This window comes from Strix uralensis, chromosome 11 (genome assembly GCF_047716275.1).
Source record: "Strix uralensis isolate ZFMK-TIS-50842 chromosome 11, bStrUra1, whole genome shotgun sequence".
Taxonomy (NCBI): Eukaryota; Metazoa; Chordata; class Aves; order Strigiformes; family Strigidae; genus Strix; species Strix uralensis.
This window is the reverse complement of record NC_133982.1, coordinates 5,101,897-5,128,614: the sequence shown is the minus strand read 5'-3', so window position 1 is coordinate 5,128,614 and position 26,718 is coordinate 5,101,897. Positions and strand designations below refer to the sequence as shown.

Here is a 26,718-nt window from a genome sequence, read left to right as displayed (position 1 = left end):
TGGTATGTATTTTGACTGACCCTTAGACTGTCAGAGCATTCACTAGTTGGTTATAAAATTCCTGTAAAAATTCTGGATGGCAACAAACAAACAAAAAAATCACTAACAATTCATATGGTGAAAAAACTGAAAAGCAAAAAAAAAAAAATTGAGATTGATACTGGATTACAAATAGTACATGATTTGTTAGTAAACCAGGAAGTAAAAATAAACAAAACAACAAAAAACAAAACCCAAAAAGCAATTGTGAATTACATATTTTTAGGAATGACCTCGATGGCTCTGTCAGAATGGAATCTTGTTTTTTCAAGCCTGCCATCTCCCTGACTTGTCAACACACAGTTCCCTGATTCACTTACATGGAAACTACCTTTCTCAGTGTGGGCTTCCACGGAAGTATTTAGCCCAGAAAACTGACTCGGCTTTAACACAAAACACCACTTGAGCCCAGAAAGCCAGCATGCCCCCGGAGAGAGGGCTCGTGGCTGCAAGCGGAGCGCGAACAGCACCCCGAACAAAGCTGGAAAATTCCAGAGATGTGTTGCACTGAGCTCTTCCCACAGCTATAGCCAGACAAAGAAAACTTAAGTCAGCAGGAAGCTGTAGAGAAATGCTCTAGCTGAATTTTTCTAATAACTGAAGTCAGAAGTGCAATCTTTACTTAAATGTTAAGCCACATACACGGGCCATTAGTCAAAATTCCTTTTTAATAGTTTTACCAGCTTTGACATTTCATAGCACCATTATTTTAAGTCTGTTCTGGACAAGAATTCACACTGATCTTTAGGAAAATTATTTTCAAAAGACTATGCTAAAGTATCTTCCATGTATTGCGACAATTTGTCAAAGTTTTACTTAGAAGAAGGTATTAAGATAAATGAAATGGATAAAAAATTGAGTGCTTCCAAGAACATAAATGATGGTTAAATTAAGTTTGTGACATGAGCCAATCCTCACATTCTGACTTCTCACTGAAGTACCATTTGACCTCAGAATGAGAAAGGCACTAATATAATAATGTAAACCTAAAGTGAGAAAACTACAGCAGAGAGCAAACTGAATTGGACAAAATAGCCAGAAGACAAAGAAATGCAACAAATACTCCTGGTTGAATTAGTAAGATGCCAGAAAATGAACATCAGTTCAGTTAAAATGACCAGACCTGTGGGTCAGTCAACATTATAAGCAGAGCCTGAAGACAGGTCAAAATTTACAGTGCTTTGAATAGAAAATCTAATTGAACCCTGACAAATTTTACAAAACTAGTAGTATTTACTGAAAAGCCACCTTAAGGCAAAAAGCACTTGGAATGAGAGTAACACCCCGCAGCAAAGGTCTGAGGACATCAGGAAAGGCTTTGCGATTTCTCTCCCCTCAAGTATTTTAAGGAACTTTTTCTTGTTCTGACTGCAGTTTGAAAATACTGATGGAAATAAACTAGAGTTGTAATAGGGAACTGCAGAAAGTAGCACTTACTATTTCTGAAATATTAAGTGCTAGCCATTTAAATGACACAAAATTCAGCAAGTGTTCAGTGGTTCAAGTTTTTTCCCCAAAATCAACCGAAATTCTCTTGCCTGTGACCTGCACTGTCCTGTTGTCTTATTTTGTCAGCATGCACAACATCGCATTGCACTGTTTAAAACCCACTGTTTAACCACTTCACCATAGCACAGGAATTGAACACACCGGGGAAATTTTGCATCACAGTCTGAAGCATCTCCATCTTTCAAACCACTGAAGAAAGGGAAGATAATTTCTTTAAACTCTCTTACTAGAGACAGATTGGCCATGAAGCGGTTTTGGCAGCTACACAGATTGAGCTCTATAGAACAGCTGCAAGCTGGAAACAATAGGTCCTGTGCAATACGGAAACGTGCAAGGACAGCAGACAATACGCAGTAAGGCTTACTTGACCCACGCTAAGCTTAGCTGCAGCATCACTTGGTGCTTCTAAATAGGGCAGAACATTTTCTCAAAAAAAAAGCATATTAAAAGGATGATACTGAAGTTTAACATCAAGCTTAAGAGTTACACACTTGTGTTGATATAGGAACTCATACGAAAAGGGAGAACCTGAGAAGCTTTAATTCTATACTCTCTTGCCAGAGAAAAACGTTTATTTGAAATCTTCAGTCAAAAAAAAAAAAAAAGAGACAAAGTTAAAAGAAGTAAGGAAGTGAAAGGAGTGATAACATGCATAGCTAAAAACCCATGATGAGAAACATTTCACTGGCAATACACAGAAAGGAGGAACTAGGTAACAGCAATAAGGGGGGAACCTGAATCAAAAATAAGAACTGCTGCTGGACAGGAGCAATTTGGCAGGTTGGTGCAGACCACAGGGCCAAAGTAACGTGGCTCAAATAGCTCAAGGAATCATCCAGGGTGACCTCAATGAATGTTATACTTCAATAAAACAGTTACCAAAGCTACAGAAAAATCTCTTAAAATCATTTCCTAGAGGAGCATTTATTATATGTTAGTTCAGAATAAAACTCCAAATTGGAAAAGCTGAAGTAACAAGTTGCTTTTTCAAACATTTTACTCCTGAACGCAAATTTAGGAACAGAAGAGTTGATTGTCATGGAAAAGTAAGAGTGCTCCATCTGCAGAGGATAAATTATTAACTTACAGTAAATATTAACTGACCATAATAGACTTCATATAAGAAGGGATGATGCTATTCAGCTGATGACATTTGAAATAACAGAGGTAAACTGGAGATTAAGCAAAAGTTGCCAAATACAAAAGGTGTTGAAAAGAAGATCAGAAGGATCATAAATACCCCAAGGAAAGCCCTAGGTAGGACAAAAATGGTTTACAGGATGACAGCAGCTGAGCAGATCAGACCAAAAGCCCAGCTTGTCCATTAGTCTGCTTCTGGCAGCAGCCCAGAGCATAAAGGCATTAACAGCAACACTTTCTCCAAGCCCTCTCCCACTCTCCAGCAATTTACAGCTTAGAGTCTTCTTGTATAAGAAATGGCATCTTTGTACTTGATAGTCTTGCATGGAATTTTCCTTCATAAATTTATCCAATTACCTTTTGAACCCATTTACAATTTTGTATCCACAACATCCTGTGAAAGGACATTCCACAGCGAACAGCTTTGTGTGAAGTACCTTTGTGCATTTGTTTTGAGCTGCCAGGTTCTTGTTGGAAAAAAACAGACCCACAGATAAGAAACTTGTTCCTTTGTATCACCCCCTATTTACTTTTTCCTATGACATTATGATTTGTGATTTTTTTTTTTGCAGGCCTCCCTTAACCTATCTTCCAGTTTGAAGTGTCCTGATATATGTAATCATTCTGACTGGGTGCTGCTCCATACCTCCAACTCTCCACCCTGCATTCCTCTTTTGCATTCTTTTCAAGTGAGACTACACGTCCTATTGAGATGCTTTTGGGAAGAGGGTGAAAGAATTCTACAGTAGCAAGAACTGAGAGGCATGTTTAAAGGTAGAGAAAATGTTTTTTGGGGAAAAAAACATAGAAAATAAATGAAGGTTCACTGTGATGCTGCATATTTGCAAGCAACAGAACTGTTCAAGCATTATTAGATGATTTAAAATAGGGTGAAAACCTTTAAGATTTGTAGTAGAAATCAGATTACTTCTCTGTGCCTTCATGCTTTACAGAGCGGAAATAATGCTGAAATAATTTGTGTGCTCTGTTTCCCCCTCAAATGAGCACTTCACTGCTTTTTATAACTTTCTATCCCATCTATAAAGAGACAGCCATGCTAGAGGCAGTACACTAACGAGACTGTATTCTAACTGTATTTCTATTTAGCAAGAAAAGAAATAATGGCAGTGAAACATCTTGCAAATAAATGGACAGTAGGTGGTGGTAAAGGAGGATGAAGAATGATTACTAGTAATCTTATACTTTTAAAGCTGTAACTGTAATACCTGGAACTTACTTTTCTTTTCCAGTATTAAAAGCCAACTGGGATATTTAATATTCACTTCCAAAAGTACAAACTATTCCCAAAACTTTGGAGGATGCATTTTGATCTAGTACACTCGTCAGTCTCTAAAAAACGGCTCCCCTCGGACTTGGGCTATCAGGTCACTATTACCCACACTGAAACACTACGGAGTAACTGTTACAGGCAAAGTTGCTTTTCTCAGCTAACTACCACCTGATGGTGCGCTAGTGGTACAGGAGGGAACAGCTTCTTGCAACTGTTCTTCACTAAAGGAGTATTTAATGAGTTCCAGCTGGGGTCAAGTAAGGTCACTACAAGTACAGTCCCCCTGGGGTAAACATCTTGTTTTAAGAAAATGCTTCAAAATATACCCACAGCAGGCTCTGCACACACATATTCAGTTTTCCTCTCTTGTAAGCTTCTACACAAGTTCAAGTGTAAGTGCAAGAGTCTTGGTAGTTCTAGAGACTAATATTGTTCATTTGCTACTACAAAATGTAATCTATTAACATCTTTGAAAAAAACATGCACTTCTAACATCCAGTATCTCAAGTACCAAAGGGTCTATTAAAAAAAAAAAAAAAGACAAATCCCACAGGAGACACACATGAAACGTATTCCATATTATTGCATCCCTGGGCTGTAGAAGCCCACAGAATTTTAGAGTATATTTCTTCATATCAAAAATGTGCTGATAAATGCTATAAGTTGCATTAAAAATGTTGGTTTCCATTATTTAATAAAAAATATGCCTGCATGTGTCATTCATGAAAACATTTCAATTTTTGTACACTGCCCAAGCAGTCCCAATTTTTTTGTTGTAAACTTGCAGTAAGGCAGAGGAAAGGAAAAAAAGATTCCAGTGCTACCGAGCCTTCCTGCTTAGGAAGTCACTATATAATTGAATTCTGGTGGCTGTAAAATTTTTGCCATCTTCATAAAATCGCTCTAATTTGGCAGAATTATGAAGGTCTGAAAAAAAAAATATCTATTTTTGCATTTTCCATAGGCTACATCAAGTGTTGAAAAAATTTGGTATTTACTAAATACATTTCATGACACTGGGAACTAGGGAAGGGGTATTTGCCCTAGAACAAAGCAGGACCAGACTGGAAGAAACACTAGGGTTTCCACATATGACTGTGCAATGAAAATATGCACATAAATGGTAGAAAACCCACTGATATTTGCACTCTGTGTAACACTTCCAATATTTTAAATCTTTTCAGCATATGACTTCATAAACATATTGCTGCTATGAACAGCTACAGTACATTAGCAGTCAGTGGAAATAAAACGAGTGTATTATGCTGGTGCTCCACAACGTATGCAGTGGGGAATTCTTCACATCTCTCTGCTGCCCACTCTGCATAAATGTATCAAAGTCTGAGCTGCTGCTCTGCCACAATTTTCCCACTGTAATCTGCCACCTATTATTCTCTCAAACCCCATCTGCAGGTCATTTTCTATCAAATGAGCTGGTTAAAATTCCGTCTCCTTTTTTCTTTTAAACTTAGGGGAATTTCAAATAGTCCAGCACTAACCCACAGGAATTTATTTTAACCTTTTATTTAAAATACCAATGGCTTTGTATTGCTGCAGCTTAACAGCTCTGATTGGTTTCATGCAATCTCCCTTCACTTTATCTTTCTAAGATACATGCTTGCTGGGTGCCGAGAAGTATGGCTGAAAGTAATTTCCATTATTTCCTTTTAGGCTCAGACCTGTTTGCACACAGAATTTTGAGCATTACACAAAATTTATGTATAAAGGAAAGCACAAACTGTTGTGAAAATAGCTACTTAACAAGTAAAAATATTTAGAAATGTATACTGAGGAATCCTCTTTCCCTTTGTAATTTAAGAATTTGAGACAATTTTCCTTATGTAAGGGACACAAACTGATTATTCCATGACCTTTGAGGAAGACGGTACTTAAGAGTTAAAAATCTCTGTATGCATATTGAAGTTTTTTCCTCTACAAGATATCACTGTGAATAAAAGCATCATACTTGTCAGCATTTTCCTCTCTGCCAGAGGGCTGAGAGGGAACTTGACCTGGATAGGATTGTTTCCTAAACTTTGTTTGTAAAATGATCTAACAGGCCACTGGGTTTCATGCAGACTGAGTAGTTTCACACAGACTGTTGCATATACTCGAAACTTTGCATTTAAAAAGAAACTGTTTAATATATTTTTGCCGACTACAGTGTGAGAACCTCTCTTGTAGGAAACCAGCAGAACAAAAAACAATGGAAAATTGTTGGCTGTAACAGGGCTTGCAGGTTTAATATAGCTTACATCTGTGTGTTACAGAATAAAGGCAGAAGACAGAAGCCATAATAACTAATGCTGTCACAACATGCTCCCCAGAAAAACACCACCTTAGGAGTACAGTGACGAAGCTAAAATTGTCTGATGTCTATACTTCATTGCTCATCACAAACATTTATTTGTGAGTTTCAGAAGTTACACTTAAATTAAAGGTTCATTTTCACAGTAAAATTCAATTGCAAAAAGTATCAAGTACATGCATTAGGTCTTTCCTCCCTTTAGCAAAAAGTTCTTAAGCTATTGTTTTGTAAGCTAAAGAGAAAGTATTTTTTCCTCTGAGTTATGAACTGTGTGCTAGCTTACAGTCGTGTTTCAGCTTGGCTATGCACAGTGTACTTCAGGAAAAACTGACAGGGAAAAACAAAGGGGAGGAAGACACAAATTGGAATTATATTCTGATCATTTGAAATCAAGGCAGGAGCTCTTGGGCTGAGATCTGAGCACTAACTTACTGGCTGTAAGCAAGGAGAGGCAGATGCACGGAGACCACAGGGCAGTAAAAGATGCCAAACAATGGAAAAAGCCATGTCATAAATATTCTTTCATTTGTTTTATGAAGATTTTAAACCTGAACTGGTTTCTTGATCTGGTTTACCACATGGCCATATGTTTACCACACTACCATCATCTGCTGTGCAGCAGTTTGGGCACAGGTCAAAGCCAACAGCGCCCTGAAGAAGCTGTGCACCAAACAGCCCCTGCCACCCAGAGGGGGTACGCTGTCTAACCTCCCCGCTTCCAGAGGGCAGGCCTGTAATTCAGAAGCTGTCTTGCTCTCCTTCACAGCAGATGACAGTACCTAGGAGGAGATTTCTTCCTCTCTTATGCTAAAGCAGCATACTGAACAGGAAATTGAATTATCTGACATGCAGAATGAAGGTAAAAGATATACTCTGTAATAACCACTTTTCCTCTATCCTGTTAGTCAACAAAAACTCAAATTGAGCATCTTTGTTTTGGGTTTCACTGGTTTTCTGGACTTCAAAGAGTTTGCCAACATAACAGTACACATTTTGGCTTGCCTTCTCACTTCAGAAAAGTTGACTGCAACCTTAATTGGCTTCTTCCTTAGTGTTATATACTCTTTAATACCTTTTTCCTAATTATTACCATTAATTACCATGTAAAAATCACCTAATTCCAGTACCTTTAGGACTGACAAAATCTTAGCTTTGTTTCAGTATTAGAGGTGATATCACAGAAGGCAGCCTTTGCAACAAAAGGTCTATAGTTAGATACCTTACACATACACAGCGTTACTGGTATAAGCAGTGCTCCTATCTGCGTTACCTCTACCATTAAGAGTGAAGTTACACAACACTGTCATCACAGATGAAAGACTGAGGATTCACTCCTTTCCCTGCCTTTGCTGTCAGCCACGTGGTTCTGCTTCCTCTTCTGTGCCCATCAACTCACCAACGCAGCAGAAAGCTAGCTACCTTTGCCAGGTTCACGTTCTGCCGAGTTAGTGAGTTAAATCAGCTGACAAAGATCTGAGGTGGTAGCACCAACGTGGGTGGGGAGGAAGGGGAAGGGCAGAGTGCTCAGGAACTTCCTTAGCAGCAGCAAATGGCTAGATCGGATTACGTCCTTACAGATAACTTCACTTTGGGAATACTTCCCAAATTGCTTTATCTATTTTAACTCTGTCACTATTATCTACAAGCCATACAGTAGCACACAAACAACTGTGTAGGTGCAAGTTTGTCTCTACCATTAGAGAAAAATGAAAATTAAGTGGAAAAACTGATAGTGAATACTTGATCCGTAAAGAATCCTTCTCATTTGCCCCGACAGACCCAAAGGTGAGTCAATGGTGCGGTGTGCTCATAAATACGAACACTGCAAACCTGCTAGTTGGGTTCAGCTGGCTGATCCCAGTATACATGGGCTGCACCGAGTTCAGCCAGTGCCTGACACACCTGCATTTCAAGTATCAGCTTCTACCGTGCTCCTGAAGGAGGCTGCAACCTGCAAACCTGCTGGCTTACAGAAATTGCATCTGAAAACCTTGTCGTAAAATTTCAGCAATCAAGTAGTTTTCCTAAGCCTCATCAGCACTGCTCGTATGGGTACACATTATCTACTCAAGGATATTTTATTGATTTAATTTAACTTAGTGAGGAACTGACCTGGGCTAAATCAACACAAGGATTGGAAACAAACACAAGAGTATACACTAGTAAGTGGCAATCATTTTAAATTAAATCTGCTCATGTTCATTGTTTTTTTTCCCCCCCCGAATTTACGTATCACTTATTTTTAGGCAAAACCTTAATTTTTAGGCTGTGGCTCAGTTATAATTTTTTCAGCAGAAGAACAAACTTAAATAATTCCTACCTTTTCTCCCCCAGCTGTTTGTTCCTATGCCAGCCTAACCACCAAGTCAACATCACTTTATGCTGGCAGTTGGGTCTTTTTTGGCAGTTGAATCATTTCCCTGATTCGGTTCACCACGCGGCTGCACAAACACGTGTGCTGGCACAAGGCAGGAGGCAGAACAGAAGTGGAAACGAATGACCAGAAAAGGATGGGAAGTCAGATTTTACTGGGCTGCAACGCCACCATAGATGTCATCCTAGCTTTAATTTGCTTTCTGTTCTCCACACACGATAAACTAAAGAAACATTAAGAGATGGGAAAGAGCAACAGAAGACTGAGGGAGAGATATGGCAATGATGAGTAGGGAGCAGATTCAGAGCAGAAGTATTTAAATGGTTAAATACTGAGATGAGAGCTTTTAAGCACTCCACAAGTTACAAAAATTCTAAGTTCCATAGGAAATTTAAATGCATTTCACTTTGCCAACGCAGATATACTATTTGATATCAAAGTCTTCAGAACGGTGCCATGTAAACTTGCCCAAACTAATGATTTACTACTCAATGCAGAGAAACATTTCCAGATTTTGTTAAATTCCAAGTTTGGCTACATTATCCTCTCAAATGTACAAAAAGAAGAAGTATCTTTTGTGAATAATGCCATTGCTGAATGGCATTATTCAGAAAATTCATGAAAAAAATACCAATTTGGTTAAACAGAATAGTTTAAGAAAATGTCTTATTTTAGAATAAAAAGTGGTTTTGGAAGAGGAGGGGGACGGGTGTGGAATTCAGTATTTCGTTTCTGAAGACAATATGCTTTGGAGTTTGCAAGTATGTTCTCAAGGACGCCAAACTGCCTGCTTGATGAGTTACAGAAGACCTAAGAAACATCCTGGCAGTTGTTATAGCTAGCAACGAACTTGTCATCTGATGCCGTTACGCACCAGCGGGCATCAAGTCCTGTGAATGGAAGGTTTTCAAAGTTTCCAACGACTGCTGCAGCCCACCAGGCAGGCTGATGGGGACAGCTAGCTGCCTGGAAGCCAAACTGTAAGAAAACCCTTCCCAATCCTCAGCAGCCAGTTCAGAAGGTCAGGCTGGCTCGGAAGGCTAACATTTCCATAGATCCCTGCTTCTGAGAAAGTCTGTGTGGCCAACTGCCACAGAGCTTTGCATGCTGATTGGTAGCAGATATGAGTTACTGAAGGCATAGAAAACGATTTAACAATAAAAGCTAGGCAGAAAGCCTTTACAGTCTCATCTAAAGTTCAATGTTAAAAATTACTCCGAGACATTTTGACATCATCAAAATCTTGTAGAAGCTTTGCAGAAGACTTCTGAGCTTCTCAGTGATAAATATGGTAGATAAGGAAAACCAGAGAAAGACCAAAGTGCCCCACATCTATTAGATACTGACTGCCACTTTAACTGCCTCTAAGCAGTATTTGTTTTCCTATGATTCTGTCACTAAATGTCAAAGCAGTTAAGACAAACAACTGCAAAAATAAAGATTTAACTCCATTTTACAGTAATTATTGTTGTGCTATGGTGACTAAGAAAGCTCATGTTTCAAACTGAAATAAAAAGATTGGGATATACTTCAACAGTCAGCTAAAAAGAAGTTTGTTTCTCCCGATTCTGATTTTATTCTAAGTGTAGCTCTGTCAGAGTTATGACTGATTCCACATACCACTTTTTTCAATTTTTTTTTATTATTACACACTCAGTTAAACCATCTGGATTTTCAGTGACCTCTGAATAGACCATTTATAGTCCTCACTGTTTTAACCTGGCAGTTCCCTCTAGCCAGTGCAGGTGAACTGCAAATCATGTACCCCAGCCAATGTTCTATTACAATTACTCCACTTATTAACTTGGCATTTAATACAAACGCCTCGATACATTGTATTGTCCTCTCTTTCCTCCATCAGTCATTACTTTGTGAATTTCCAAAGTAATATACACTTTTTTGTGTTTTGGGATGAGCCTAGCATGTCACAGATGTTATGAGAAATAAACAACATATAAACCCAATAAACATTTAACAAACATCAGCATTTAATTTAAGATATCATCTAAGCTATGTTGTTCAAAAAAGTGGTCATAAACTACAGAGTTTTATACTAACACTAAGTTTTGATGACTAAACTGGTTCTTTTATTCCAACAAACTGAAAGTACAATGGACATAGTAGCTGATGACATGCTGGAAACTACAGTGATTCTGTTAACTAATCCACAGGATTTCAGCAGTTCTAACCATACAGTGGTGGAAGGTCCCATGCTTATGACTCATGCTACAATTTCTCTCTCCTATTGTTTTGCAAATTCTCTGCTTAATCTAAAATCCATTTCAACTAGAAACTTTCAGGCTCAGCGGAAACTTGAAGATAATATATTCCAAATGAGTGACGTTTCAAAAGGGTGTGTATCTACAACATCTTAAATCAATCTAAACCCGGGCTGGCACAGCCCTACCCTTGTTGCTGGCTTCTGAGCTTCTGCCCCTTCTGGTGCAGGTACAGGGATACTCGCATGTTCCCACGGTGAGCCAGTTCGGGGAGCTGATCCAGCTGGCAACTGTGCAAGTGCCACCATGAGGAGCCAGAGGGAGTGGGCACATGGCAGTGGGGTGGGAGCGATACAGGCAGGACATGTCACACAATAAGGTTGTGGCAATCCAGATTTAGACAGGCTTAAGTGGAGATATACCACCAGGAGCCATTAATCCTCCTGAACGAGCCATGTCTTAAAGAAAATTGGCCTTCTGAGGTTTGGGTTTCATTTTAAGGTATTGATTTATTTTCATAAAACATTTTAAATCTGTACATTAGCAGAAAAGTTATCCTACATATACTAGTAATATATTCTCTTAATGGGATACATAATAATGAAATTTTGTCTCAATAGATCTTTAAGAGCAGATTCAAACTTCAAGGATTACGAGTTCAGTCAGAGTAATGCCTGCTTTCTGTGCCTTATAGCTGGCAGTAATGCTTTGAAGCTAGTTTTGATAACATCTAGGATACTACAGTAGCCATGCTGAAATCCAGGACTCTCTTCTGCTTCATTGCTTTAGCTTTGCTTAACAGCCCATTTTGGTGTGGTAAAACAGTGATAGAAATTACAATATATTGTTGAAGAAAAGCTAAATAAAATGGTACTACTTTTACAGGAACGTGCTTCAGATTATATCAGTTATAATAAAAATCTCATGGGTCTGTAAGAACAGTGAGAGGGGTGCAAGACAAGATTCAATCTACTTCCCAGCGATAATTTTTCATGCTGGGAACCCCACGGCATGAATCCAAACACACGCATCTTCAGAAATAAATGCACAAAATGGCTAATCTTTTAACATCACCTTTCCATGCAAAGTATTTCTGTCAGCCTACCACCCTTTTTCAGACAGGGAAATTCCCACCAAGTCATCAATAATAAATACATTCAGCTATCAGTTCACCTACTAATGAGTAGCTTTTAGCATGCAGCACCTATTCAGAGAAATCAGGTCTGGATGATGAGAGGATAGTCCTTAGTAATTTACAAGGCTCATTAATCTTATCCCAAAAGACAAACAAACAGCATTTGTTATCTACTCAGATTTCCAGACCAAATCAAGATGCAGCATTTCAGAAGCCATTAGGATCTATCAGTCAATAAATACTCTTGAAATGGTCTGTGGAATAACTTGTCATCCAAAGAATTATCCACCTTGAAGAGCCCATATTCTTAGAGACAAAACATCAGGAACCTTAAGGAAGTTGCACTGCTGAAAATTAGATCAAAAAGGTTTGAAAATCATTCAATATGGCAGACACTAAAGATCTTTAAAATCTGCTATTTTAATTAGACAACATGTAGGTCCAGTCTGGTTGTGCAGAGAGTAAGATACCAGTAGTCTACAAATGTCAAGGATGCCCAGAGACAGAATTCACATTCACCATCAAATACTCACTTTGACAGTACAATATAGAAAACCATGAGAGGGGAAAAGATAGCCTATAGACTCATCCTGGGACTAAGCACTCAGGTTCTGTACGTGGCCATACAGGGGATCCATATTCCCACCAGGTATTAGTTACAACAGGCAATACAGTCATTGGTGACAGAGTATCTGGAAAGGAATTATTATTATGCAGTAATAGCTACTTGTTATGGCCAGAACTGCAGTATATGTCTAAAAGCAACCCTGATACAAGTTGCTTAGTTTTCTTGGTGTCTCCTGCCACCTTACTTCTATAAAACTGCTTTTCATTCTGCGCAAACACTCAATAGTAATGAGGGTTTGCCTATGGAGTAAAGTTATCTAGTTAGATCTCTACTTCGATCTGATCCCATACTTGTTTATGATCCTCTTTCTTCTGTTTTGAAGTCCCCTAAATGAGATAATCTAAATGCTAGAGCAGCTGGTGGGAACACCCAGACATACTCTGTGGGAAAAGAGGGAGCTCCTGTGTTCTTTCACTGGCTTTGTTAAGCAGGCGTAGGAACAGGAGCTAGGGAGCTGTAGGCGCTCCACCTCATTTCACACTCCATTTTGATTAATCATATGCTCCTAATTCCATAGGTCTTGGATGGGGATTTTTTTCCAGGCATTGTATAGTAACTGTTGTACCTTCCCTTCCTATCTATGTAACTGGCAAAGTCTCCTTTCCACCTACAAAAATCAATGGGCAGAATTACTATATGGTATAGGATAAAAATGCTTAAAAACCAGATGTTCCTTAGAGCTCATGCCTGTTATACTCCTCTAAAGAGCAGGACACAGAACGCCATTTTACTGTCAATCATTCTGAAATGGCAGTAATTAAGGAACATGCTATTTCCTTAATTGCAATTTCCTTTTTATAAAATACCCCTTTACTTACATCAGTTTATATTACAAGCAGTGAAACACAGCACTACACTGCCTTTTCAAAGCTAATGTGTATGACACTTGTTCTTTCTTAAAGTTCTCTTTTATCACACTAACATTTACCTTCCACTTAAGGCTTTTAAACAGCATGTCATAACACAAGTGTTCAACTGATCAGGCTATTTGATAATATTTTTGGACTACAATGAAAAAAAATGTCAGTTATAAAACAGAAGAAACATGAAATAAAACAAGGAATGGATAACTATAAATTCTTTAAAATAGTACTGATAGAGATTATCAAAAGAATAATGGTTATCTTCCTGTACACACATAGATTTTATGGAGGTTTTGTACTGCATATCAGAATCAGGACACAAAGATTAATGAATTGGCAGTATTTTTCCAAATTTTCTTTTGCAGCTATAGTATATTCACTTTAACCTAGTTGAACTCAGACCAATTAATTCCAGGCAGTTAAGAAAAACATCTCAGAATAAAGGTGATCTGATTATTTCAGTCCATGATCTGGGACATGTTGAAGATTAAATATTAGCAGTGTACGTTCATTATGGAAGGAAAAATAAAAAGATGTCCTGTTAAAAAATACAGTTTTTCCTCTAGCTTTTATGAAGTTGTATCAAGTTAATTATGTATAAAAACTTAAATGCTTCAAAATAAAAATTTGTATATATCAACTTGTCAGTCCAACACAACTGAATGTCTCAGCCCATAAATATCACTCCCTGACTACACAATTCTGGCTAATTAAACATTATTCCTATTTTTAAGAAGTTACTAACCTCCATTCCTCATTGTTGTTAAACTAGAAGCTACACTTAAATTTGTTCATCAAAAATGTTGCTTCTTAAGTGCCCTCCGGCCCCAAATAGCTTTGGATGATTTGCAGTGTGTCAGAGACTCGCGGTAACTGGAAGCCAGTCTCCTAAGTGTACTGCCTAGTGCTTACCCGGGATAGTCACCCTGTTACTCTCCTCATGGATAGATGAACATACAAAATTAGGGTGTACAGTGGATGAAGTATAGATACTGTAAGAAAAGAAAGTATTGCCAGATTAACAAACCTTGGTTTTGTGAACACTAAGAAATCTTTAAGGTTACTTTTAATCAGAAGTAGTACAGTGAAAACAGTAACTAGTGGAATTTATCTGGACACGTATTCAGCTCACATCATATTTCAGTTTCAACATACAAACCTTTTTTCCACAGAAGTACTTTTCTAATATCCAGAAGTAAAAGAATTTGAAAGACCATTCTGTCTCCAAAGAGATCATTAGGATCAGTTTTCCATTCTAAACAGAAATTCCTATCTTCTCAAACAGCTCCAGCTCCTCCAAAATAACCAAATGATCCTGAGCTTTCTAGTGTACTTACCTGCCAAAAGAAACACACTCTTCTAAAAGAGGAACAGTAGAAAACCAAGGAGTATTATTTAATGGCAATGAAGTTTGAATGAGTGAAAAATATTGTTGCTTTTCTTGGAATTATAATTATCAAAGATTTAGCCTAGAAATGCTCTTTTTTAATTAGACCACTAAGATGAGCTGCCTTTACCCATTTGTTTTTTCCACAGATTGTTATCTTTAAAGATCTGCTATCTGCAAGTCAGAGATGATCTGTGTTAACTCTTTAAAGATTACTTGTGCATGTGAATGCTATTCTGAATTTTCTAAATCAAGATTTCTAAAAGTTTTGGTGTTTTTTACCTCGAAGTCTCACTCAGTAATTTTTATTTGCACATCTCTCTATAAAACTTCTGATTTAAAAATCTTAAAGACAACACAGTCCTGTCAGGCACCTCCTAACGCAGTAATTAATGTGCCATACGCACCAGCTATTTTGTGCTGTATGTAGTCATAAATACACATACCATATATATTTACATAGAATGGAGTACAAGTATGCACCAGAGTATCTAGTGTTTCACCTTCCCAGCCTGCATATTACTCAGAAGGGATTTGGTGCAGTTACGAACCTTATTTTTCACATGTACCCCCCTCCCCAACTCAGACACTGAAAGTTTTAGAACAACTTTCTCATTCATAACAGGTGTGAACATTTTGATTACAGACCACACACAAAAGACACAACTTCTCAGCTCAGGTATTTCAAAGGCTGCTAAGATGCTGCTGTATAAATTAGAAAGGTCATGGTGCTTTCAGCCGCCCTGATGAACTGCCATGAGAACGCCCCAGTTCAACTGCAGTGGAAAATAGAGTTCATGCACATTTGTTGTCCTGAAGTTACAGCACAGAGACATTAACTTACAAGGTGCATACAGAATACAGGCTATAAGTTACCCCTGAGGAGACCCATGCTTTCTTGTAGACAGGTGAGAAAGATTACATGTACAAATGACTTTTTCAACTGACTTTTAGGCTAGTATTTTTAAACACTAACATTTCATTAGCTATTTTCTTCATTAAGTTATTGACAATCTTTATTTTTCTTTCCAAAACTGTGGGGCTTTTTTGTGTTGTGGTGGGGCTTTTTGTGTGCCTTTTTAAAAAAAAAAAAAACAAACAGGGGAAGGTATATACTCCTTGAGGATCTTAAGTTATCTCATCACTATAGATTAATTTTCTATAGTTTTATTCCTTTATAACTCATTCTTCTGTTCAAAGAGATTTTTTCCCCCCCCAGTAAAAAACATAACAAAGTTGTAATGCTACACTTTTCTTAATAGTAAGAGAAAGTGATACATGAGATACCTAATGTTTTCTACTGGAATTTTGTATGGTATTTTGTGATATAATTCATGGCACAAAATCCTACAAAGCTTTCACATTTTTCTATTTTTTTTATGATTTGCAGTTACTGTCTACAGCAATAAAATTAAATATATACCATCTTTATGAAAAAAATTCCAACGTTAAGTTCTCAGTTTTAAACATATCACATAATGTAGACTCTTCTGCAAATGCCAGTCTTTCTATCTGTAGACATGCACAAGCTCATCTTTGTACCGCTACCTCTTTCCTCTGTGGAAGAAAGCATTGAAATCAAATCGGAAACACTCTGAGGCACAATTGCTGAGGTGTTCCTGAGGGACAGTTACAGTTTCATGGCTTAATCACTCCAACTTTCTATTTTGTTAATAACGTAGCTGAATAAAAATGATCTGATACTACTTGTGCATTCATTTTAATGAGTCCCTGGAAAGAAATGCCCGAGTGAAGCATGCCCAGATCTGAATAAGCAGAAAAATTTCTGCACAAAGATTAGAAACATCTTCAGCTTATATGTATCAATAACATCTTTTTGATCCTGAATCCTTATTTTGCTCCAAAGGAAAAAAGAAAAAGAAAGGTTTACAGAAAGTTTCTTAGTTAAATATGAAAATCAGTGCCCAACAAAATCCTCCAAGCTCCAGCTTCCCCTTCCAAGTCTTAGTATATTAATCTCCTTTCCTTTTAGCTGCTCCAGTTTTTGCATCACAGTGCAATTTCCTGAATTCAAATCTACACAAATAAACCTTAAAGCTAAGTAATACTTTATTAAGCTCTATGAATGTTTCCTTAAATAGGACATCCTTTCAAAACTGGGGTACACTGTCACAATTCAACATAATTCTCTTCACACTTTCAGAGTAAGAATCAGAAGCACTGCAGAAATCAACAACCTAAAGATCTTACTGAAACATAAAACCCTCTCCAGAGGAGATTTTTCATAAGCTACCCATGTTTTGTTTAAATTCTCACCACTCCACAGAGCAGCATCTTATTTCTCTGTGGATATGTATTTGGACAAGCTCATAGGGAAATCCTGTACAGGTATTTTTGAAGGATGAAAAAGCACACGGCTAGCATCCTCTGCCTTTCCATGCAGCCCAAAACCACATACTCTTCCGGAGTGCTCAAACAGTCAATGCTTAAACCTTAACTTGAGTGGTTATTCCAGTAATATACAAAAACTAAAAAAGTATTTGATCTATGAAAGATGCTCAGTTTTGATCTGCCTGCTAGGCAGTTCCTTTCATTACTGGTATTCCTAGTGAAAACGCTCACTGGAGGCTAAAAACAAATGTGTAATTACTGTGTTCAAGCTCCTACCTAAACAAAGGCTGGACTTTCTGTGTGTTTGATATTACCTAAAATGTGCTACCTGAAGTGTGACCTGCAGGATGAGGAGGACAGCAGTTGATGGCAGTGAAGACTGTAGATGGCCATGGCCCAGAGGAGACTTTTGACTAAAAGTGTATCACAATCAAGGAAAAAAGAAATCATACTGAAGAGCAACTATGGGGAAAAAACATACTGGACTTCAGAGGGCAAAACCTATTTCACCATTAGGTTCACTGAAAGCAAACTATTCACTATCACAGCTTTATCATCTACTCAAGACCCATGAGATATCTTAAAGGGTTGGAGAATAAAACCAGTATTACTAAGGAAAGATTAATTACCTGTTGTAGGTTTAACATTTCCAGTGAAAAACACTGAATGACATTTAACAGGAGAAGACCATGTTTTGCACACTGAAACTATAAAAGTTCATTGCACAAGGAACAGTAAGTAAAGACTTAAACAAGAAACAAAAGGACGCAATCTTCCAATGATCCTTGTCTATCTTTGTAGAAACTTAAACATTTTTTATCAGCCACAGCAATATGCATACTGGTCCGCCCCAAAACATACTATTTGTTTGATGGAGCAAGTACTCACTACTTTTATAATCTCAATTATTTAATACAGCAAGTGAATGCTGAGCCCCAAGTATGCCATGGCAAGATGAAATGCCAAGTAGTGGAATCAGCTGAGCCAAAACCATACTGTACCAATCCAGCCTAAGCACCACCTTCCTAAGGCATGAGGAACAGAAACCAATACAATTTTTAAAAACTGATCTTGAAAATATACAAACCAGGAAATAGCCTTATAGCTCTCAGAATGGTGCCGCTATGATCAGCATCTCATCACCTCTTGCCCCCCATGCCCTCTAAGTAAAGTCCTCCAAGATAAACCTGAAAAATCAATTGAAATGGAAGTGAAGAATCTAGAATGACATATTAGGTCTTAAGGTATAATTATCTAACAAAAAAAAAAAAAAAAAGACAGCCTGAAAGCAAAATTAGTTTAATCCACCATATTTCAGCTGTGTTATACTGACATCTCTCATTCCTAGTATCTTAAAAGTCTTGACATCTGTATCAAACTTTCTATCTGAGGCTAAAAATTGGGTGAAATTTATGTAGTATAAATACAGCAGTGTATAAAACATTACGAACGGCAGAGCCTTTTTTAGCTTGCAAAGGTACAAAACATGTTTACAGGGTTTTCTGCTCCAAAACACCCGAACTTATTCAGTAATAAATTTACTTTCAAAATGATCTATTACTGCACACTCAAATATGCTTAAAGCAACAAGCTTTTGGATCTTTGTTTTTCTCTTTCAACAGTCACTAGCAGCTGAGCCTTTCTGAGCCCATCAGCATGTTAACAAAACATTTCTTAAGGTGCAGATTTACAATCTGTGTAAGAAGATAAAAATCTGCAATTTTGGTCTAAGGGACTATCCCTCCACTACTTTGGCTGCATGTTCCCAGCTGTTGCTGATGAAAGTGCTTGTGGGTTGTGTAATCAGCTAGATAGATGTGGCTCCTAATCTGGCTGGAAACTAATCCCCCACACAGGAAAATTTCCAGCCAGATTAGGAATTCGACTCTGGTCACATCTGCACAAGTGCTAATACTGCTGAGACCCCTTTCTTTGGCAGTACTGCCTAAGATCAGCTTAACACAATCAAGAAACTGCATCTGCTGAATCACAGTTAAGTACCTCTGGGATGTTCACTTGTAAACAGCTTCATGCTTTTAATATTGTTCCACTTCAAGATTATACAGAAGAGGCAAATCTAATTTCCAAGAATGTCATTTCATCTTTTTTTGCAAGTTATTTCTGACCATAGAAACACGTTTAGAGAAACCACTCTTCCAAATATTATGATAATTGTTAGGTAAAAACTTGAATTGGGCATGGTATAACAAAATATTGTCAAAAAATTCTAAGACTTACTCCATTGTACTAATTTCCTATAAATCACATGTCCATATTTGTATTCTAAGAAAATGAAGTTTGTTGCTATGTGTCCTCCCTTAACAACTGCCAAGCAAATAAAAGGAGAGTTAGGACTACAAATGCATCTTAAAATCTGTAAATTTTGCAAAAAGTACCAGCTAATAAAGGCAGAAAGAACCAAGGTAGTGCACTGCTGAGAAAGGCTTGATAGAGTTCAGTAATCGACTGGCCAGCCAAACAAGCCTTACATGTACAGCTCCAGCCTAGCCACAACCCTGCCGTCTCATCTTTGGGTGAGGTAACAAGGCCATCGTAGGATGCAATGGGTGCGACAGAAGGGCATGGTGGCAGTGGGAACAGACTAAAACAGGGAAATGAGGAACAAAAGGGCAAGCATATTGGAAATTAAGCTCTCTACTCAGAGATGTTTAAAAAAAAAAAAATCCCAGTTTTCAAAGAACATGTTGTTTGCCCCACACAGAGGAGTAAAAACTTCTTTTAAAGGAAATTAGATATTCCACAGCATTTTTTAGTTTTGTGCTTATGCCAAGCAATACCACCATGCTAAACAATTCAAAGTTAAAAGGTTCAACTACATATATTTGAACTCTTTAGGGGAAAAAAAAAAGTGTAAAGTAGCTCAGGAAAATTAACTCACTTTTGTGAATCACTTTGGTCATAAAACTGAGATTTTTCACTGCAAAAACTTCTCTCCACCTTTTCCAAACATGAACAAATAGATTTGTGTTTTCAGTCTTATCTTTCCACCCTAACACATAAAATTTTCCAGTGACCTCAAGAACTTCCATTTCCCTATAAGTCCCAAAAGGATAATCAACATCATAAAAGCTCCATCTGAACAGCTATCAGATCCATTACTGTATAATCTATCAGGTAACTGATCCATAATGATAAAATATTTATTTACATTTGGCATGTAGATATTGAACACCATCAAGTTCATTAGGCAGGTTGGTCCAAGGACAGGTTTCTTGCGAGAATTATTCCAAGCTCTTGCAAGAAGTTGGGGTATGTTTTGAATCATCCCAGTTTATTTAGAATACAAACAATCTGTAGAAGAATAATTGTTTAATTTACAGATCACATGTTCAATAAATTATCACAGAATCACCTCATTAATCCCCACCCCCATATAAGTCACACTGTTTTAAATTTGTCACTTCAGTTTTGCTTGATTAGAAAAATGGAAGTCATTTTCCTACCCTGGCAAAGCTTGCCTCTTGAATACACGTTAATAGTTGGCTTTTGGTTTGGAAGATCAGATTTGAGTAGTTCTCTGAGCAAAATAAAAACAGCAGCAGCTAGTTCCTAAAGAAACTATTTTCTTTTGGGGAGAAATTTTGTACTTTTCTTTGACACTCACAAAAAGGATGCCGTCACTACAAAAGAGAGAGAATTTCAGGCTGGTCATGTTTTATGTGACGCTGAATTTGGACTGAGTCAATAGGATAACAAATTCACCAAGTCCATCTCCCATGTTAGCTAAGCTAAACTTGTGGGAAAAATGGAAAATCTAGCATCTGGAGGGAGGTGGTAACTAAAGTTATCAATATATGGATATAGGACAACCCATTTGTATTTTATGCATATGTAACAACTCAAGAAGGAAAGAAAAAGAATTGAAAGTTACCAAAATACAACTGCTGCAATGCATTATGTCAATAGATATTTATTGTCATAGTCAAATTTATTTGTTAATATGTAGTGAATATATTTGGCGGATCAGAATGAAATAGCTAAATACTCCTGCCAAAATGTTTTTGAGACAAAACTCCTTCGATGAGAATCTGTTGGTAAGCAGACAGGCTTTTTTATTCTGATTTTCATTAATAATGCAAAACCAGCAACTGCAACAAGTTACAATGATACTTGTGAAAAATGAATCATTCCAAATACTGAGGGCCAATGCAGCCTAGGAGAAAGACCCATTTTGAAGATAGGGATTACAGTTTGACAAGTTTCACTTGGTTATATGCAGTAGAAGAGTACAAGTGAGAAGGTACTCCAACAAGCAGTTTTCTCAGTTCATAAAAATACACCCAAATATTTTCAGTTATATTCGTAATTCCATAAAGATGAAACTTCTAAAATTTTGAATGGTGGGGAGCATTGTTTTAAAGCCCAAAAGCCTAAACAAAAACTATTTTTCCAGAACTGCAACACCACTTGCAATATACTCAGAAGACAAATTCGGCTCACGTTTTCCAGCATTAAAAAGCAGATGTTTTTTCTTGCATTAACACTTGATTAGAAAATAAATTTAGCCTCTGTGCTAAGAGGAGTGAACGTAATGGCTCCCTTAAGGCACAGCTTTGAGGTATGAGGGCTATCAGTTCAATTTCTTTTTCAAATGCTGTAAAGAAGGATGACAGAAAGAAACAGCGTCCAGTTGTCATGCTTCTAATCTGTCTAGTCTATAGATGGCTTTGCTCCAGATTTCTCTAATAAGCTCTATTACAGCACAACCCTTCACTGTCCTTACAATATGCATACTGCAACCTGTGTGGTCTAGTTAGTTTAGGAAAAGCATTTTGGGTTTTGAATTATTATTTTCTTTTAAACCTGGGATAGCAAGAGAAGGTCATTTCATTTAAAGAACCCACAGGAATCTCATAATATTTCAAGTATTTTTATTTGTGTATGAAGATAGACATTTGAGCAGGATGTGGTGGGGAAATTTTGGGTTTGTATATTAGTTTATTTTGAGCAGAGGAAGATTGCTAGTTTCCTAACAGTGTTTTTGCTAGATTGTTTTGCAAAACTGCCTATAGTATTGATTGCCTGTTAAAATATTTAACTTGTGGAATTCCTGAAGCAGAAGACAGACATAAATGTAATTGGCCAACAGCAAAAATTATCAAAAGGGGAAACAAATCCGAGTTGTTTGGGTGTGGGAGAATAATGAGTAAGTACCACTGGTACATTTAAATAGAAAAGCTACGTTTAGGGAAATGGGCTGCATTCAAATATATACAGAAGGAGGATGAAAAGCAGGAAGAGGCATTAATAAAGGGCAGAGGAATGAACAGAATGAAGACTGATTGGGTAACAGAACCCGTGCAAAGTGGACCATCTTGGGAGAGATCTGATCTAGCACGCTAGGAATTCTTCCGCAAAGGACAGATAACATTTACAACAGTACATAGGACTTAAAATTCAAAGCATGCTGTTTCACTAAGCCCAAGGACTGAAAATAACTTTATTTTAACCACATCCGAGATTTTGTCACAAATGCTATAAATGTTTCATTGCATTTTTAAACAACAAATTACTATGTCTCCAACATTTTCTTTTAATTCAAATAAAAGCATCAGAAAGCTACACAAATAATCTGAAAGTATGGGTAAATAATAGTTTCTTTTGTGACAAACTCATCTTGGAACACTGTCATCTCCCCAGCCAGCTCTCCCAAATCCTGCTGCTGCCATTCTGCAGATTTGCTTCTCCCTTGGGTCCATGACACACTCCCCATCGCAGGTACTAAGCCCACAACGTTTCCATGGCCTGCTTTCCAGCGTTGCCCTATGAATCTGTTTTCAGCACAAATGAGGGGGCAACAAATTCATGATAAGCAGATGGGAACGCCAATATGGCTAAGGAGATGAAAAAAATGTATAACACAACTCATTCTCGGTGATGCTGACAACATTCTGCATGGCTGCAGGTTGAACTGATTTGAGCAAACAGTAAGTCAGCTAAATAAGCATCACTCAGCTTGTTCCCAGTTTTTCTGGGATCCATTTCTTGACACAGCTGTACAAGTACCTGTGCTAGCACAGCACAAAACCAAGAGATGAGGGGAATGAGGAGTAGGGCAACTCTTTATGATGGCTTATGCAACATGTCTGTCAAAACCAGAGACCGAGGGTGCAGATTCAGGTAACAATTAAAGGATTACATGGCTAGCAGCCAGAACTGATAGCACCATTTCCTTCTCTTCCGGCCCTGAAGCATCTTCTGTTACCTTCTCACATGCTTCAGTCCTGTGTTCACCTGACACAGATAAGCTCTTTCAGAAATGAAAGGCAATATAAATCTTTAACAAAAGCAATGGTTGAGCAGAATTAACAGTTTACTGTTATTTCATTATATTCAATATAGGGATATTGCATAGGTCCCTCCCCCTTAGTATGTTCCTGGTGCCAATCTGACTCCCTCCTTGGTGCTGGTTCTGATGCTGATGACCCTCCCCAAAGAGCCAATCTGAATTGCAAACCTATTGCTAAAACTGTCATTTCTTCACTGGATTAATTTTCTGTTGCTTTAACGAGTTGAATCAAGATCACTGGAGGACCCACAGGTGCTGGTGACAGTGGAAGAAGCAGAAGCATGCAGCTGGGGAGAGGAGGAAAGATGGAAGGAAGAACTAGGCTATTATTTTTGCATTAATTTAGGTGCTGTTTCATGCTACAGCTGAGAGAAGGAAAGGAAATAAGATCTATAAAGAGAAAAGTACTGCTGCAGGGTAATTAAGACCTGGGAGTAAACATGCCAAATGGTGTTTGCCACACGACAACAAACAAATGTGAATCAGTACTTGAGCAGAGGAAGGCATGTTTTCTCTACTGTTCAGGAAGCACTTCAATTGTTTGGAAAAGGTGTGAGTCATTAACTCCCGCATGTACAAGTGAGACATCCAAAGCTATAAATACCTGACATACTTCAAGGGCTCTTTGGAATGGAAGAATGGAAATCTATATGTACTTTTTCAAAATTACAGAAGCATGAAGCCATGCATCATTTCACAGATTTTGATTTGTTGTGTTTAGGCTTTTCTGAATTGCATTATCCAAGCATGACGAGCTATAACCTTGAAAGGACCTGTTTTCTTGCTTCCAAAGCTCTGGATAGCTAAACAGCTATTTGGGATAAAAGATGAGAGGTGCACAGGACCTGATGATATGCTATTTTAATGCAACATTTGTGTATGTCTGAATTTGTAGCTTATCATAGCCATTAAGTGAAATTGCTTTTCTGATGGCAACCAAGAATCTCACTGGCAACAGTTGCATGTCATAAAACAATCCTCCTCCTCCTCATTCTCTTTGATTTCTTGTCTGCTTGTAGAAGCTCAGCATCAAGGCAGTAAGGAAGTTTTACTGCCATCTTGCAACATTGATTTTTATGATAACTGTAGGATTCTTCAGACTATAACACACTCAAGCTCTTCTTAATCTGTTTATAACTCCCAATATAATTTATTCTTTTTAAACATGGATTAAATGGCTGGTCAGATTTCAGAGGGGGTTTTCATTCCCAAGTGAAAACCACCACAGTATCACAGAACACCAGTGCATTAGGATTATCAAGCACCAGTGAAGGGTTTGGTTCCTAATCTAGATTTAGCCAGTCTGGCTGCTTAAAGCCAAGTATTACTATAATAATCAAAGTATAGTTTCTATTCCTTCAGATATGCAGCTTTAACATTTTTTCCCTACAAAAGTCATGAAGTTGAGATGGTATTTAACTCCTACACAATCCCTCTAGAGAAAAGTATGTTTTCTCCACATGATGTATTCTTCAGAATGATTCTTGCAATGCTGTCTACCTTGGATAAAAGAGATTCCAAGGAATACTGATGGATCATGGATAATCACACTACAGGCACCTTCCAGAAGGGAATCATAAAATACCCCAAGAGTTCTGGTTAGTGCAGGTTGTTCAGGGAGCAAATGCACATTACTCCACTGTGACTGACAAACTCCTGGGAAAACTGATTGCACAACAGGAAGAAGGCAAGAGGGTTTAAGAGCTTGGATGCACATAAGACTCATTAATTTACCCATGACCCCAAATCTCAGAATAGAAATACACAAGAGGAACACAAAAAATATGTTTGGCTTTGTGTAAGCACATGGGAAGTATGATTTGACAGTATCATAAATATTTAATTACACTTTCATATCATTAGTTATATCCTTTCTTAATTCAAATTCCTTTTAAAAATTCCTATTAAAAAACTCTTTAGAACTATATTTCTATTTTCCTTAATTTCATAAAAAAACTTATGAAAGAAATACTTTTACGAAGAACTTATTTGTCCCCCAAATCTATTTGAGTTATTTTGTCTTCACAGAGATTGATCAGGTATTGTTAGAAGCCAAGGCTATACAAAGCCATCTGTAAAACCTTTTGTTCCTTTGATGAAGAGGTCTGTTTTGAATGTAAAAGCCTGACTGCCCATACTATTGTTGCATTTGAAACATTGCAGTCTGCATTTAACTAGTGCTACATCACACACAGTTTCATTACTGTTGGGAAACCAGTAGAATATGAGGTGATATCCCTTCCTTTGCTATTAAGTTCCACGTTTTGTTAAATTCTGTCACTTGGTGCAGGCTTTTAGCTCTTGCACACTTCATATTACAATCTTTTCAGAAAGTTAGCTATTTTCAATACATTTGATAAAAAAATAAGGCTGTCTCAAAAACCTACAAGTCTGAAACAACTATTCGCACTTACTGCTTCACAGCAAGTAAATCGAGAAACACTAATGAGCTCATCATCAAAAGTTTTTGCATGCCAGAGCTGCCCAGACTGCAATGTGATAAGACAGAGAACCTTGCAACTACAGCTGGATTATCCTATTGATGTATTTGTACATAGTCACCAGGGTAATGCTAACAGTTTGTGTAATAAAAGACATTTAAAGAACATTTAATTAGCTTGTATTGTGCCATTTATGAACCTTATTTCTCCTATCATCCCAGGAAGCAGAAGCAAACTGCTACTGTACTGAGACACGATGTAGCAGCCTTTGTGGAAGTGTCTGATGGACAGTAAGGTTTAAATAGCTGTTGCTGTGAAGTCAGGAGCTAAGTTTGCAGCACATTTCGTACAGTGGTTCTCTGACATGGCAGCAACAAGAACAACATTAAGTTTGTCTCACTTTCAAGAATTCTAAGGTAATGGTAGGGCTTTTCAGACTGGAATCACAAATCACTTAACACTGTGCAATTTAAAAAGAATCTAGAAGATGCAGGTTTTCCACAGCAGGGCCCCATCAGGCTGCTGAGCCAGCTAACAATCTTCCATGATCTCCTTGAACGCAACATTCTTGGACTAAAATGCACAAAGTGGAAAAAGCTAAATATGCAATAAAACAGCATACATGTATAAACCCATCTAAATGCTTAAGAGAAATCTCTCTTAAAAGGTCTCATTCAGATAATGGCAACACACTAAAGCGATTCTTCTCAAAACAAACAACT

General features: G+C 37.6%; 1 protein-coding gene across 4 annotated transcripts in view; it reads right to left on the bottom strand.

The window, feature by feature from the left end:
* The window catches only part of PEAK1 (pseudopodium enriched atypical kinase 1), a 123,195-nt gene that overhangs the window by 78,807 nt on the left and 17,670 nt on the right, over nt 1-26,718 (bottom strand). Inside the window, exon 1 of one of the 4 annotated variants that reach the window (XM_074879894.1) lies at nt 14,419-14,446. The exons of the other annotated variants lie outside the window; for them this stretch is intronic. The gene's annotated coding sequence lies outside the window, so the exon portion shown is untranslated. Of the gene's footprint in view, nt 1-14,418; nt 14,447-26,718 lie in introns of those variants that run through there. 4 annotated transcript variants of the gene reach the window in all.